This window comes from Vipera ursinii (genome assembly GCF_947247035.1).
Source record: "Vipera ursinii genome assembly, chromosome: 1".
NCBI lineage: Eukaryota > Metazoa > Chordata > Lepidosauria > Squamata > Viperidae > Vipera > Vipera ursinii.
This window is the reverse complement of record NC_139512.1, coordinates 214,902,691-214,920,098: the sequence shown is the minus strand read 5'-3', so window position 1 is coordinate 214,920,098 and position 17,408 is coordinate 214,902,691. Positions and strand designations below refer to the sequence as shown.

The 17,408-nt window shown below is 38.1% G+C and overlaps 1 long non-coding RNA gene across 1 annotated transcript; it reads right to left on the bottom strand.

The window, feature by feature from the left end:
- Window positions 1-13,394: 13,394 nt before the first annotated feature.
- Window positions 13,395-15,850, bottom strand: LOC310650171. Its single transcript, XR_014494329.1, has 2 exons — window positions 13,770-15,850; window positions 13,395-13,665 (listed from the first exon to the last, which is right to left on the bottom strand). It is a non-coding gene; the product is annotated as an uncharacterized lncRNA (long non-coding RNA).
- Between the last annotated feature and the right edge of the window lie 1,558 nt (window positions 15,851-17,408).

Genomic DNA, 17,408 nt, shown 5'->3' with positions numbered 1-17,408 from the left:
TGATAAAGTGGGCACAAAACATACAGGAACCAATTCCGTTGGATACTTGGGAGGTAATCTGGGTTAGAAATGTTAAATTTACTCAGGCTCAAAATTTAAGAGAAAATTTTTATAAAATGTTTTATAGATGGCATCTGGATCCCAAGAAGTTGTCTAACATGTATTCTAATTTACAGTCTAAATGTTGGAGATGTGGTAGTTTAGAAGCCACCTATTTTCATATGTGGTGGACTTGCAGAAATATAAAAGCTTTTTGGATCAAAATTTGGTGGAACATTCAAAAGATTTTTAAGAGAAAGATAAAGTTTTCTCCGCAATTGTTTTTATTGGGTATTGTGGTAGATTGTGATGTTAAAGAAACTAACTTGATGTTGAACATGATAACAGCAGCATGGTTACTGGTGGGACAATATTGGAAGAAGGATAGTTTGCCTACTATAGAAGAATGGGTGTTTAAAGTTTCGAATCTTGCAGAAATGTCTAAGATTTCTGCTTATTTGAAGGATCATTCACAGGAAAGATATATTTCAGTTTGGAGGAGATGGATAAATTATATTCAGAACAAATATGGGACTAAAAAGTTCCATTTAGCTTATGAGTAGATTTTAGATTTTTATTAACTTTAGTATTAGTATTGATTATATTTTTGTTTAAGTTATTATTATATTAGTATTGATTATATTTTTGTTTAAGTTATTATGTTTTTAATAATTTGAATGTATCAATGTTAAAGGGGAGTTAAAGCACATATGAATTTGGTTAATTTTATAATGGATACTTTTAGTTAGAATATGATTATTATATTTATGACCCTGTATTCAGCTCTGGGAAGTGGGGTGAGGGGGGTTGGGGTGGGTGGGTTTTGGGGATGTTTTGTAAAAAAATTTGTAAAACTTTTCAATAAAAAAAGAAGCTTTTGACAGGGAAAGTAGACAATTAGGAAAACAAGAAGGCAATTCTCACCCAGTTTTCAAGTGCTTTCAAGTGCTTTGTTGTGCTTTTGGCTTCGGCAGGAAATGGCTAAATGATGGGCCATGGTAGTGGCCGATCCTTTCTTCTTCGGTTCGGAGAGTAGCTCCAAGCCGATGGGAGGGCTGCCGCCCTTCTACCGCCAACTGGAGTGACCTGTCCCCCACTCATCACCCCTTCAGGGCGACCTTTGACCCCTTTACAGGGCCCCACCATGAAGAAATCCAGGTGACATGAGGAGCGATTCCCTCGCACGTCTGGGAGCACCGAAAGTCCAGAAACAGAAGCCTCCAACCATCTGAATTTTGATCACATAATCATGGGGATGCTACAAAGGTCGTAATTGTGAAAAACGTTTAAGTTGCATTTTTCAGTGCCATTATAACTTTGAACGGTCACTAAATGAACTGTTGTAAGTCAAGGACCTGCATATCTGTTCCTTACGAGTGATTTGTCTGTCCTATTTTGAGCTAATTGAAGTTTTCTGACTTCAAGATGAGCCTTTTGAATGTGCAATGCCAAAATAGGGGAGGACAAAAACACAAGTGGGCAACGTCTTATTTTGCCTGACATAGGCAAACTGAAGAGGACGCTTTGCATGCACAATAGCAAGTGAACAGCTCAGACCAGCTGCCAGGCCCACTCTGTCTAAGCAGCGCTGTTCACCTCACGGATTCAGGGGAAAGGGGAAACAGTTCAGAGTGGGGAAGAAAACACCATCCCCAAATTGGCAGGCAGTGAACAAGGAACCTGTTTACGATCACTGTTCCAATTGTAGAGGATTTACGTAAACAAAGGGGGGGGGAAATCAATCAGTCAGATGTACTGGAAATGGAAATGTTATTGGGATTAAGTCTCTTGAAATGTTTTCAAATATTTAAACAGTTCCTGAAACGGCAACGCTATTGAATGTCTATTTTTTGGAATGCTCTCTTTCTGAAATAGGCTGGGTGGTGCCTCGTCCTGTTCATTGATGTGGAAATAGAATGTCTTGTTAGAGACATTTGTCACCTTCAGTCAACAATTCAGAGTTGAAACTATTCAAGCACTAAGAGATCCTCATATTAAGGTACTGTGAAAAATAGTTCTCTTGTGGTATCATACACATTAGTATGTCGTGAATGGCTGGCACTGTGTGCTTCTGGAGCAGACATGTCAAACACAAGGCCCGCGGGCCGGATCCAGCCTGCGAAGTGGTTTCATGTGGCCCGCGAAGCCATCCTGGAAACAGTGAGGGAACGGCCCCCACTGCCTTGGCCCTGGCCCAGAGACCCTCCTTCTGCCAGAGACCCTCAAATCTGTCCCACTCCTGCCCAGGCCCCCATAGGCACCCTTGATGGATGTAGAGCTGGCCACGCCCACCCAGTAGGCCATACACACTCTAGCCACACCACCTAGTAGGCCACGCCCACCCTGGCCATACCCACCCGGCCCCCTGAGGGCAACCGCAATGCTGATGCACTCCTCAATGAAATTGAGTTTGACACCCCTGTTCTGAAGGGTAGGGAGAAGTTCCTGTTTTTCATATTGTGAGGTTGGCACATGGTGCCATTTTTACAGTACTGTAGCTTTCCCCCCATCCCCACCCCCCAATCTTTTGGTAAAAGGTTTTGGACTGGTTTTTCAGAGTCAGGATTTGAGGGTTTGATTTCAAAACTAGCAGTTGGACTTGCCAGTTTTGAAAACAGTTGTAAAAGTGAAATATTTATAAGGAAACTGTGTTAAGATACATTCTCAAACTGGTTTAGGGAGAGCTTTTTCATAGCGGGGTGGGGGCGGAGGAATCTATTCCTAAGCCTGTTTTTGAAATTCTCTTGTAGGAAAAAAAATCCAAAAGTATCTAATTGAGCCGTGTATGTACTTATGCTGCCACACACTATGAGAAATTATTTCTTAGAAAGTAAGAACAGTCTCAGTGAATTCCATTATATTCCTTCTGTGTCATCTTTTGATGTCATTCTTGCTTCGCAGATAATCAAATCTATTGAGTCACACTTGATTCTGATAATGCATGAACACAGGTACACAGAATGTTTTAGTTCCTTAGCTGTTGCACAAATAAAGTTTGCCATTGCTTTCTTCACTTTTTGCCCCCCAACTTCCCACTGTAGCTTACCAAGGAATTTCTCATGAACCCCTATCCAAATATTAATCACCTTAAGTTTTTCATAATCAGCCAGCTAGGTGCTGCCAGGTGTTGATCTTAATATTGGTTGTGAATAAAATGTGGATGCTATTCTCAATTCCCTGGAGGAAAAGTAGAATGTAAATGTAGTGGAGGAGTAATCCAGTAGTCAATGTTATTTGTGTTTGATGTAAAACCTTAAATTGTACAGTAGGAGAACCCCTGAAGTGTGTAAATTTGTCTTCTTAGGAAGTGTCCTTGAAATGCAAATGACTGAAACTTTCAAGGGGATTATGCCTTGTCAGAGTGCATGATGTAGCCAACACTAAATAGACCGAAGCCTTACTGGTTTCAGTGGGAAAACTTCAAGTACCTGCTGAGCTATAGTTCTCAAACTGTAATTTTTGTGGCATTTAGCTCCTTGTATTCACTGCATGACACTCAGCACAAGTGGTATTCAAAATCATTTCAACAATGTTTGTTTGTGCATTGCAGTTTTAGATATCTTAACAGCCGGTTTTCTGTCCCAAAGGTGCTTTTTCAAGAGGCAGCTAGACTTTCTTGATTTTCTTTGAAAACGTTTCGCTTCGCTTCGCTTAGAGCTGAAGAAGCTTCTTGAATGAGAAGCGAAATGTCTTCAAAGAAAAACAAGAAAGTCCAGCTGCCTCTTGAAAAGCACCTTTGGGGCAACCGTGGCCTGCATGACTGAGAATCTCCATAGACAACCAGTTTTCTGGGTAACGTGAAGATTGAATAATAATAATAATAATAATAATAATAATAATAATAATAATAATAATAATAATAATAATAATAATAATAATAATAATAATAGCAGCAATATTCAACAAATAGCATACAAACAACCAGCACAGTAAGACAAAATATTCTTTACTGAACTCAGTGACTCTTTGAGAATATTTGGGTCAGTGGTTATATGTTGCAATATTTCTATTGTCTTGATCCTCTGGGTATCTCAGTATGATGTACATTGTCTTCTCAATGCATTCTCACCAGCCTAGTGAGGCTGATTGACTCAGGGTTTTCCTATGAACAGGGTATCTGAACATTTGAACTCCGATCTCACTGGTCAAAAGTTCAATTCTCTATCCACTACATTAGCTCTAAGGCAAGCCCTTGACTAGCCCTTTTATGCGACAGAGAATGTAATGCTCTTCAGTTATCATCAAAGAGAGAAAAAACAGTGAGCAAACTTTTGGAAGATGGAGTGGTGCAGAATTTTAAGAAAGCCTGTCATGGAATTGTTAGGCAGATCACATTCTGCTTTTATTGACTGAAGCCTGCCACAGCTTAGGTGGCATGTCAGTGCCAAAAAGGCAGCTTGTGATAAGCCTTTCATTGGGCTGAATCATTCTGCAAACAACAAATCATGCCATGTGAACTCCAGCAGAAAGTTTCTGAACTTCATATGAGCTCTGAGTGGGAAATGATTTGGATCCAACGATGGAGAAATGTATAAATGATTTACAACATCTCTCTGTAGGGTGATCAGCTTAGCCTCCTTCCCTCCTATTTTCAGTGTAAATACCGACATGATGGCCCTGGTCTAGAACTTCAAAACCCTTCTGTTGAATTGCTTCTCACTTTCAATAAATACACTTTAAGTTTGCTACCAAAACTATTGTACAATTTTACAATAGCTGAAAATAATTTTGCTTTTAGGTAGGGAAATCTGGTGCAAAAGATTAAACATGCTTTTGCTAAATGGACATCAGTCGGAGCACTACTTTAAATTGCATCACTTCTGTTTAAAATGAAGCTAAACATACGTTCATCTCTCCCAAGTAAAGCCAAACAGTTTGTTCAAGATGTAAGGATTTCTACCCTTATAGTCAATGCATTTCTATGTTTCTTTATTCTGTATTGTTTGAATGGAGTATCAGTGGATGACAGGAAACAAATTATTATTAAAAAGTTCATTTGGAAGCTCTTTTATGCATGATGATTTGTGTAGTTAGCTGGTGGGATAACATATTATTTGAAAACACCTCTATAGCTTCCACAAAAGACAGACAATATAGGGTACTTCTAGTTTCATGATATCATGCAACTATTCTGTCTTTTCCTCAAAGTATTTTCTGGGAAAAGAGAAAAAGCTGTAAGAAAACATAGTGGAAAAACATTGTAATCTGTATAATTCTGTGAAAGTACGTGAGTGATTTTACAATGAGATCTTTATCGAGGAGCATTCACCAAGATCACAGTCCATAGATAATACAGAATATGGCTCAATATAATCACAATCAACAGCAAAATACAGCAGTTGATATATGTAAAAACCATGTTTACTTTAACACTTGGCTGCAGCCTGGGAACATAATCTTCAAGAAGTAGCAGGCAGCACAGTTCTATACTGAAACAGGCAGCAAGGATTACCATTTCAATGCTGTATTTTCCCCCCCTGAATTTAATGAGATGATCATAGAATTTTAGAAATGAGGGTGAGTTGGGAAGTAAAAATATAGTCTTGTTTCTTGGCAGTCTTATAAGGCATACATACACACTCAGCTCTCTCTGGAACCTGTAATTTGCAGTTTTCACCCTGAAATCAAAAGGTTGGCCATAATGCCATGCAAATTCATGCATATTAAACATCTGATCGATCGGGAGCTTATCTAAAGTGCTGGCCTCTTTGGTATTTGAAATTCATCAGGTAGCTGCTTCCAAGCATGCATGGGGGAAGGAGACTCACCCAAGGATTAGTTATCCTGGGGAAGCATTAATAGATCAGATGTGCTTTCAGCATTCTTAAGTACTGCAAGTTTATAAGCAGCAGTAATTACATAATTGTTATAGGGAGGGATGGAAAGGATGAACAAAAGCAAGAACAGAGAAGCAGGTTATGAAGAATAAGCCAAAGAAAAATATCAGTAGGGCTGGAAACTTGTTTTGGAGCAAACAATATTACACTATTTCTCTTCTGTTTGCAATTTGGCTTGTTAATGAGCACTGCAGATATAATTCCACTGTTCTTATTTAATGATAAAATGACCCAAGCTTATATGGTGGAGTGGTTTTCTCTTTCCTTTTTCTTAAAAGGATGATTTAAGACTTTTAAGCAGTAGCTATATAAGTTGGCAAGCTGAATGACCTGTGTCAGCCAATGCAAATACAAACCAGGAAAGGTTTTATTGCAGGGGTCTTCAAACTCGGGCCTTTTCTGACTTTTGGGCTTTAGTTCCCAGAATTCCTCAGCCAGGCATGCTGGCTGAGGAATTTTGGGAGTTGAAATCCACAAGTCAGAAAAGGGCCAAGTTTGAAGATCCCCTATTGTATTGCCAGGTTGTAACCTTCCTGATTGTAATAAGAATCAGGTGAGTAATCAGTCAAGCGAAGAGACAAGAGCTGGAAACTTTGCAGAGTCCGTAACTTGCCTTATAACTTGAGTTATCTGCTGTCATGAGAGAGGTGGAGTTACTAGAGTAATCTGTTCAATGATAGTTCAAGATTCAGGTGCCAGAAACTTCCAGAAGTCATTCAAACATCCAGCCTAGTGTCCAACTATAGGCCAAACAGGATAGAACTGTAAGTATATAGTTGGAGGGTTGTCACAGAAGTGCAAAAGTCGGGAGGCTGCTCTTAACAGGAGTTCTATTTTTTGCCTGTTCCTTGATGTCACTTGTTGGTGATTCAAAGGACTCACCACAAGGGGACAATAGGGTCTAGACAGCTAAGTATTTATTTTGTCTCTCTTCTTTGTCTCAGAAAATGCTGACCTGAGATCACGTCTGTGTGTTTTTCTTGCCAGGTCACATATAGGGAACTCCTCTTGATAGGATGTAGCTAGCTGAATACTAGGCTTTGCCTATCCCTATAATCTATTCCCTGTAGGTAAATGCCCTTTCTGTTATACTTATAATTTACCAATCATTGCTCTCAGGAAAACCAACACATAATGCTTCAGTTTGCAACTTTGGTTAGCTAAATAGCTTCTTTCTCCTTTCATGTTTTCCCCACAAAAGCAGTTTTGTGAGATAGGTTGTGTCCCTCCAGGGCCAGTCCACGAACACTGGTGAGCAGAGATCATTTTGGAGGAACCAGCAGAGATTCCTAATTTGTCTTTATTGCTTTGCTTTGCTTTGCTTTGCTGATTTAACAGGTGTTACTTGCCATATCAAAACAATATGACACTTGGTCTCTCTTTCTAAATGAAGCATTACAACAGCAGTACAATGCCCATCAATTAAGAGATGGAGTTTTGGCTCTTCACTTAGAAAAGATTCTTCCTGAAGTGCAGAACTGTTCAATATATTGTTATTTTGACATCTGCTAAGAGGGCAGAAGCACAATTACTCATTGGTTTGAACAGTGGCAAACATGAAAGGCTTGCGCACAATTTCCTTATTAGGATTGCCTTTATTAGGTAGATGACTATGGCCTAACTGGTTGGGTTGGCAATATATATAAACTATGATTGTTGTAATAGAAACTGTATTGTATCACTTTAAATGTGTGATGATTGGCCAATGCTGTTTTTCCAACGGCCATAAGAGGGAGCTAAAGACATAGCTTCTTTCTCTCTGTTATTCTCTCTGTTACGTTTGCTCTTACTTGCTGATTATTGTGGTTTGTGGGTTTGCTACTGTTTGCTGAACCTGAAGAACTGTGTTTTGACTTATGGACTGGTAAGAAGACTCTGTATTGGATAATCCTTGGACTATTGTTATTTGCTATCATCTCTTTACTCGTGTATGACCTGGACTGATTTTTTTCTTGGACTGTGCTATTGTATTATTCCACAAGTAAACCTTTTTTACACACCTCAGTGTATCTGTGTGGTTGCTGCGTAAACTTGACTACTCTCAGTATCCTCTTTTTCTGTGCAAGCTCTTGTTAGCTCAAGAGGTACTCTGCACATCCTTATCAGCCTTGATGTCAGCAAAGAGGTACAAAATTGTAACTCTTTACTCCCATCTGTGGCCATCTAGATCAGAGGTCCCCAACCTTTTGGGCACCAGGGACTGGTTCCATGGAGAGAGGTTTTTCCATGGACTGGAGGGTGTGTGGTTTTGTGTGCTGCCTGCATCCCATGGAAGGGGCTTTGCTTGTTGTACAGACCAGTTGCTGGCATGCCACGGCCCAGTACTGGCCCACAGACCGGGGGTTGGGGACCCCTGATCTAGATTTTTGCAGCCTGGATATGGTTGACCCTACCATAAGTTTACTTAAACTTAAGCAGACACATTCTCAGAGAGAGAAGACAGCTGAGCTTTATACTGAGAGATGTCGATTAACCTTCTTACCTCTGTTATACATGCCTTTGTATACAATTGTTTCTCTTGGACTCCAAGGATAATTTTACCAAGCAATTGTCAAAAGTAACATTTTTCTCCTCCTCCCCCCCACCACATTAGCCACCATATCTCTCCAATCTGCTATTCTGGTTTTTTTTTTTAAATTTAAAGGTGAAATATTGAAGGGTCAAGCAACCCTTCCAAATAGCTGAAGAATGAGTCTAATAACAACATATTACAAAAAAAATGTAATTGCTTAGGAAGTATCTAAGAGCAATGCCACTCTGATTTGCATAAAACAATAGTTCACATTATTTATCTTAAATTGTATTTTTGTTTTGTGTATAATATCTCATTAAGGGTATATGCCTTTGATGCAATTTTATTAAAAAAAAAACCCTCTGCAGTGCTGAATGCTATTGATTTAACGTGTAAGCTGTTTTGGAAAAATTATGGTCTTGAGAGCAGCCCAAACAAACAAAATGAATAGTGACATGAAGATTATATTATTTATACATTATGAAATAGAAGTTTGTTTTTTTAATTTGATTTGTTTTAAATTGTGATCAGGTGGGCATTTTCAACTGAACATTCTGTTTGCATTAGGTGAAAATCCTTCAACCCCTAGCAGAGGTTTTCTCGCTTCTGGGAGATCAGTGTATGTGTCCCACTCTTGGCACAAGTAACCACAAACTCGCACCTGAACTGTAATACTTCCTTCGCTTGGCAAGTGCAAAACCAGGGGCGTAGGCTTTGAATGTAAATGGTGATTGCAAGACTTCAAAACAGAAAGAAGGTCTCGCCTGTCTGCATATTAAAATCTGACTGCGAAACCAGCAAAGTTAGAGAGAGGAACAAGAAATCGGGAAAAGACCAGAAGACATCTAGGTCTGAGGTATGTCTCAGAGGTCAGTAGTTTCAGTCAGCTCAGGGCCACGCTAGGATTTTCATAGCATCTTAAGATTGCATCCTGAAGGTGGAGGAGGGGGCCAGAGGCAATTTGTAGGCACTGGGGCTTTTCAGGAGTAAGTAGAATGCTTAATATATGTTGCTTAATATAAGTTTTGCTTAATATATGTTTTATATAACTAATATGCTTAATATAAGTTTTAAATGTGTGTTATGAATAAGTACACTATGAGAGGAAGCAACTAAATTTCATTTTTAATGTGTGCCCTTGTGCCCACAGGAAAAAAAATACTGTATATGACAATAAACATTATCTAATCTAATCTAAAAAAAATGTTGGTGAAGCTTAAAACCCATGCGGGCAGTCCTCAACGTACGATCATAATTGAGCCCCAAAATTTCTGTTGCTAAGCGAGACATTTGCTAAGTGAATTTTGCCCCATTTTACAACCTTTCTTGCCACAATTGGCAAGTTAGTAAACAGGGTTGTTAAGAGAATCCGGCTTGCCCATTGACTTCGCTCGTCAGAAGGTCGCAAAAGGGGATCACGTGACCCCCCCCCGAGGACCCTGTGACCATCATAAATATGAGTCAGTTGCCAAGCGTCTGAATTTTGATAACGGGACTGTGGGGATGCTGCAATGGTCATCACTGTGAGAAAGAGTTGTACGTCACAATACTGTCAGTATTGGTCACAGTACCTTCAGAGTAATATGAAGTTGGGAATCTTACCTGACCTGGCTTTGGGGCCAGGTTCTCAACCCTGAAAGAACTGGAACCAGTAAGTTAAAGTTGACAGGAAAAATATAGGCGGGAGCATTGGGTATTTTCTTTTCAGTGCTGCTCTGCTCAATTATGTAATTTACCTTTCTTCACATTTTCTATCCATCTATTCCTTGATTTGTCTCTTGATCAATGATTGGGACCTCTGTATCTTGATTCATGTAGTCCCCGTGTACTCACTTTGTTGATGTGTTGAAATAATAGAGCCTTTATTCTTCCCATTCTTCCATGGGCTTTATACTAACACATTCCAAAACTGCTTGAACCTGTTCACCCAGCAGGGATATTTGTGGGTGTGTTGGAAATAGAGTCATTTTTTTTTAAAGGGGAGGACGGGAGTCTCTGATTCTGCCCCATCCATATTCCAGAAAGAAGAAGACAGGAAGATTTCTATTCAAGAACAGGCGGTAGCAGTTTTGATATCTGTCCAGGTTGACATTGTGGAAGTCATGGATGGCTAACTGTAAGTGGAAAGGTAAATCATTCAGGTGGATGTATGTGTTGGGCTTAATCCTTGGATTTGAGATGGAGGCTTGTGCTATACCGTTTTATGTACAGCAAACCCTACTACATGTATCCACTTCTTTTCTTCAGAGAGTTTCTACTAAATATTTTACTTATTATGAATCAGCGATCGTACATGCAGATACTTCCAATAATAAACTATTCATTTTAAAAAAATCAAAAACCTACTGATATCATGGGATAATAATACGGGAGTTTTTAGTACATTCATTTTACAGAAAGCCTAAAGAATGTATGTTGAATTGCTCTTACACTTAAAGAGTAGAAGTACTATGCCCTGTACTTTGCTCAGAGTTGAAATGGTGCAAATTATTACATCCAACAACAGGGTTGTTGTTGTGGGGAAAATAGGAGAAGGAAGGTATGTTGGATATTTCGCTGTCTAGAATTATTTATTTCGTAAAAATAATAAAGGCAGAATTACAAATAAATATTATTTATTAAAATTGGAAGTGAATGAGATAATGACAACATATTACATTTTACATATTGTAACTTAAACATTCCTGGGTTCTATTCCTTGCCATGTTTTGATGCATATTTCCCTTAACTTGGAATTATTTCAGTATCAAAGAAAAATGGAAAATATTCATCTATAATCAAGTAGCATTGGGGGAAAGAATTAAAACCTTCCATTTTCAGCTCTTTGTAGAGTAGTGCCCCCAACATTTTGGGCACCAGGGACTGGTTCTGTGGTGAGAGATTTTCCTGCTGATGGGAGGGGGCATGGTTTCATGTGCTGCTTGCATCCCGTGGATGGGCCTTCACTTGTTTGCACAGATCGGTTTCTGGCATGTTGCGGACTGTTGCTGGTCCATGACCTGGGGGTTGGGGACCCCTGTTGTAGAGCATCAAGCTACAGCCTGGAAATAAAGCTCATAAAGAGGGTTGCTAGTTCACTTACTTGCTCAGTCAAACTGGAAAATCATTGTTATTCAGTAAAGTTGAATGACTAATCACATAGACACTATGTATCTTCCACCCTTATTTCATTCTCCAATTCTCCAAACCTCCCATTTCCTAGTACAATCACAAAACTTAATAGTCAAACTCTTCTGTAAAAGTTTATCCAATTTAAAAGAAAATTAAGGTTTTGTTACATATTTAGCCCTTATTTATTTCTTCATATTCATGATAAAGTTATCCAATTTACAGGAAAACCAATATTAGAAAAGGAAGATGAGAAAGATAAGAATAGCATTAAAAAACAGAGGGAGGAAATGGTGTCTGGAAGAATTAAAATAATAATAAAACTGCTCTAGAACCTCTACAAATATTTTAAGGCCAAAACAAAAAAATGTTCATATTTTGCATTGCAGCATTTAAAAGTGGAGTCCCTTTTTTCCCTTTAATCATGCTTGAGTTCAATTTTGAATGTTTTTAACATAAAATGGGTAATTTATATCCTGCTAAGCGCGATAAACTGTTTTGAAGATTATGAGATCCTAGTATAACAGACAATTCCTGTAATAAAGCAGCCTTTCAAATCAGTTGGACCTTTTCTATTTGCTGGAACCATAAATTTCATGCTCTATTAATCAATTTGAATCTTTTCTGATTAGGTAATTTAATATAAGGAAAATAGTACTTACAGAAAGTGTTTAAATTTTTAATAATATGCTAGTCTGAATTAGCTAGTAGAATTTTAATGAGATGTTCCACTTTCTGCTGTTCATGTTTTCTGATGTTATTATGTTTGCAAGGAGGTAACTGACAAAGGATTTTACTCACAATAGTTTTCAACATTTAAACATTTAGTGAATATTCATCCTAGAGCTGACTTATGGACTTAATAGACAATAGTTAAGAAGGAACATCAATGGAAAGTTTTAGAAAATATGCTATATGGCTCCCTTCAACCTTTTTGAATGTACACATTTCCCCATATATTATTCCTCAAGCAAACAAACAAATAAATTGCTGAGGGTTCCTATTTGCATAATATGCAAAATGCTTCCTAATTACACAAATTTTACTCTTATTTTGTCTGACAGTGGTCTTTGGGGAAAGTTTTATATTCTAAAACTAAGTGTATGCAATTCAATAAAAGCAATTGTTAAATACTAAGAAAGAAATCTACTTTTGCACATTCAGAAGTGTCTGAGTTACCATAAATTACACCATTTTGCAGCTTTTGGTTTGCTGAAAATGTATGCTGCCACCAGTTTGCCCAAATCCTGGATTTTTCCATCATTTTTAGTGTGTTCCAACCTGCTGTATACAACCTTCAAAAAGTTCTCAAGTCTGAAAAATAGAAATTAGTCCTTTATCACTATGGTATCTACAGAAATTAAAGAATTCAAAATTGCTACTTGAAAGTGAAGCTAACTGCATTTTGAAAAGCTGAAGATTTATTTATTAGATATTAAAATTATTATGTCTCTAAATTTTTTAAATTTAGATTATTTTTTAAAAAATGCATGTTTTGTAACATGAAAGTACCATTTAAAATATATGATCTTAGGACAAAGATAATTGCAAAAATAAATTGTCTGCAAAGTGGCTTATTAAAAGAACAGCACACAAAAATAAATGCATATTTTCATGCAGGTGTTTCTGAAAAGATGGATCAATAATGAAAGTTTAAATAAAAATGAGACAAATGAAATTTAAGATTGGAAAAATGACAAATTGAAATGAACAGATTCACTCATCCATCCTCAGATAGCATTTTAGGTTAGTTTAGTGCTAGCTGTAGTTTCTGAATGACTGCAATAATGAGAAATAGGATTTGGGATTTTCCACACACAAGGGGACCAATAATTGGTCAAAATACAGTAAAAAAAATTCAGTAACTCATTTCTTTTCTCTCTCTCTCTCTCTCTCTCTCTCTCTTTCTTTCTTTATTTCTTTCATATGCATGACCAATTTACAGCACAGTGGAGGTGTTTAATCGAGTAACAACAGATCCCATCTATCCCCATTCAACCTCCACCCTATCCATGTGTCCTTGATTTTAATCTTTGGTTTTAACTTATTCATGTTTTGATGTAGATGTATTTTTATGTCTGTAATCTGTCATATAGTAAGATGGGCAGCCAATAAATTTGATAGATAAATAGATCACAATCTTGTAGCCAGTTTCAGTCTTCATTTATTCTAAGGGAACATTTGAAAAAAAACATTCAGTATTGAAAAAAAAATGTATTAGCTATACAGTCATGTAGTGCAATCATAAATCTTACAGTCATATGTTCTTTTACCTGAAACTCAGCCTTGTGATGAAATGTGAAGGTTTCAACAGACAAGACCAAATAAATCAGAACTCCAAGGCTTGAGATTTCCTCAAAGAACATGTTTATTGGTTACATCAGACATGTCAAACTCACGATGTCACGTGATGTCGTGCAACGTATCGGAGCTTTTTTGCCATTGCCGGCAATGGGGTGGGCGTGGCTTCCTGATGACACGTCCGGCCCATGGGCCGGTAGTTTGACACCCCTGGGTTACATAGTATCAGCACAGTCAAAAGTGAAACCAAGTCTGAAATTCCCTTCAAAGAGAGACAATAATATAAAGTTGAACTTTCCACCCCAATGCTAGGCAATCAGCTACATTCCCCAATAGAAGAGTTTGGTGGGCTTTCTAACCAAATGCTCACACCCCCATCTAATAGGCAGAAATGACCTTGGTTCCCATGGGACAGTAAAATATTTGGACAGTAGAAATCCACCACCACATCCCCTCCCATTCTTGTGGCAACCTAGAACAAGCAAAATGGCTGCAGCCAGGTTCGTTGCAGAGTTAACAATGTACTTGTACGTAAGCACAGATGCTTATTGATGCTCATAGTCTTATTTATGATTAGGATTATAAAAAAACTGATTTCTAAGCATACAAAAGTGAAACTTTTGATTTCATAAAGTTGACCTCTAAATCAAGACACTGTCAAGGAAGAATAAAACTTTGGTGGTAATGCCAACAGTCTACTTGATGTCTCTGGTTGTTTTGAGACTGTAAGGTGGCTGAGATTTGTTTAAACACAGGCAACATAGCTAATTGTGCTAAAGTTTCTTATCAGCATTGGCTCATTTGGCAGATGTCTGGTTCAAAGGCAGTTTTTTTAAAACTCCCCTGTTGATTTCAATTAAAAGAGAATTTCCAAAAATGAAAAAAAAAATCTGGACTTTTTTTTTTAAACTCTTCGAAAGACTGAATACTACTCCCTATTTAGCCTAGTCTTACATATTGCAATTTCAGCCCATGGGCTAAAGTAATGATAATCACATATGTTTTATCCTACTAATAAGGTTGGTGGGAGCAGTAGAAGAACATAAGGAGCTTCTGCTCAATTCTGTTATAGGGTATGGTAGATTCCATAGTGAATCCCTAGACAAATCAACAAAACAGGAATGTGAATAGAACTCATCATCTATTGTCCCTTAAGCTGCTAGCAGCTCCATATTTGTCAGAGGCAACAATGACTATTTCCAGATTGTACCAGTTTGTCACATTACTCTCTAACAATATATCTCAGTCCCTTTGCGAAATGGCTACTTCTGATAACTCACACAGTAGATAATATGTTCAGGGTAGAAGTTTCCTGTGGTATCTAATGGACTTTGATTTCTTCTGGCTTCAATATATGGGTTGGTTAATGCCAACACAGAGGAAAATATCAGGAGACAAAGTTCATTAGAGAACAGAAAAATAAAAGTTCTTTAATGAAAAGTGGACAGGAAGAATCCTAAATACTCCCATAATAATCCATAATATAGGAATTAGCAAGTTTTAATACCACATCCATTTATAAATTCTAAACCGTACAATTCATATAATCCCACAACAATATATGCCTGTTCTTTACCCACTGAGCCCTTTTTTGGGGGGGAAGGGGTTACACACATTCTGTCTGTAGCCCCTTCCTGATTTGGGGTTGGGGGTTATGTGAACCTATAACTTGAATGTGTTTGGGAACTCTACTTTTAGTTTTTGGAGGCACTGGTACAATGATTGCAGTCTTAAAACATGATGGAACCACGGCCTGATGCGACGAGAGATTGAAGTTGTCTGTGAGAACAGTGGCCAGCTGGTCAGCACACTCTTTAAGTACTTGCCCAGAGATATTATCAGGACCTGCAGGTTTCTGAGTGTTGACTTTCCACAGGACCTTCTGAACAGCAGTTGTATCAAACCTGAGCACCTGCTCATCAGGAAGGGGAACAGCCTTTCTTGCTGGAACGTTGTTTGTGGCCTCAAACCACCCAAAAAAATATTTAGCTTGTTTAGAGAGTCTGTGTCACCCTTACATGTCAGGGACCTTGCCTTATAATCAGTAATATGTCTTGGGTCCATAGGATCTTGAAAGAAATTCTGCACTTTCTGACTATAGGCCCGCTTTGCTGATTTTATAGCGTTCCTCGGATGTCTCCAGGGCTTCTGCTGCTCTGCTTACCTGTGTTATATGCCTAGATTAAAGCTTTGTCCATAAACTATTTCTTATCAATAATCTGCATGAGATAATTAACAAAACTAGCCTGTCTTCAGCCATGCCTTTTATGGAAAAGACTGGTTTTGATGCCACCGCAAAATGGCTGGTAAGCTAGGTTGCAGCTCCTTTGCCAAAGATCCACAGACATTCATTCTCAAGAAGTTTTCTCAAGCTACTACATACTTTCAATTAGTTTACCGGTAATTTTTGTGAGAAGGTACCTGCCCATACAGCAAGACCTCCCTGCCAGAGGTGGCAGCCTTTGGAGTAGAAAGAGCCATCTAAAAGAAAGCTCTTAAGTTATAAGCAAGGGACATCCAACCTTGGAAACTTTTAAGACTTGTGGACTTCAATTCCCAGAATTCCCCAGCCAGCATCAGTTTTGAGGGGGGGAGGGAAGGAGGGAGCTCAGAACCATGCTTCTGGACATTTTACCCATCTATGCTATATATATTGTAAAATATTCAAGTCCCATTTATGTCTATTTAGGAGTAAATTCCACTGAGCTAAATTAGGCTTACTCCCATTTAAATCCTGTTGCCCCATTGTTTGTGTTGCTTTTTGTAATTCACTCAGGCTGCAAACCTAAACTTATTTACTATGGAATAAGCTTCCTTGGATGGGCACCAAAGGGTTTACTTACAATAACACAGAGACATAGTGCACCACAATCTGCAGGCATTGTCTTTTCAAAGACATAGAGTCGACACTATATGGCTGTCAGTGATTTAGTATACAGATTCTTTGTATAAAACTGGTGAAATTATTTTTCAGGGTTTTCTTAACTCTTCTGAATACATTAATCTTCCTTCTCTTAGTTGTCTGCCAGAATGGGAAAGGGAAGAGCAGAGAATGTCATGTGCTTCCTGGTATTATTACATGAATTGCACCAATGAGGAAATTTACACCAGTTGCATTATGACATCATGATGCATATGATATTATAGTGATTTGTACTGGACTCCCATTTCCCATTCCTCTACCCTTTCTCCGGTACTAAATTTTAAACACAGTTGTATTAAACTTGTTAAGAGTATAAAATGAAAATGAAAATAATGGGGAAAGGGGAAAAAAGAAGTGTAGGATGAAGAGAAAAAAAGAAAAGTATCAACTTCTGATTCTTTTCAGTGCACTAAAATTAGTATAATGTAACAGCCTTAACTTTTTACTTTGCACACTCAGTATATACTAGCCATTTTTGTATAACAAAAAACCCTTGTCTAATCAGAAAATCCCGAAGTCAATGTTTCATTTGGTTTCTATCTTAAGCAGAAAATCCAGAAGTGTAAACACCATTTCCCCAGTACTACAATCATACAACTAGGGTGATACAACTGGATCCTGGGAACGTACAGTCTTTTAAAATGATTTGGTGGAATGTTTCAGACCTAGTATCTGCACACCTCTGCTA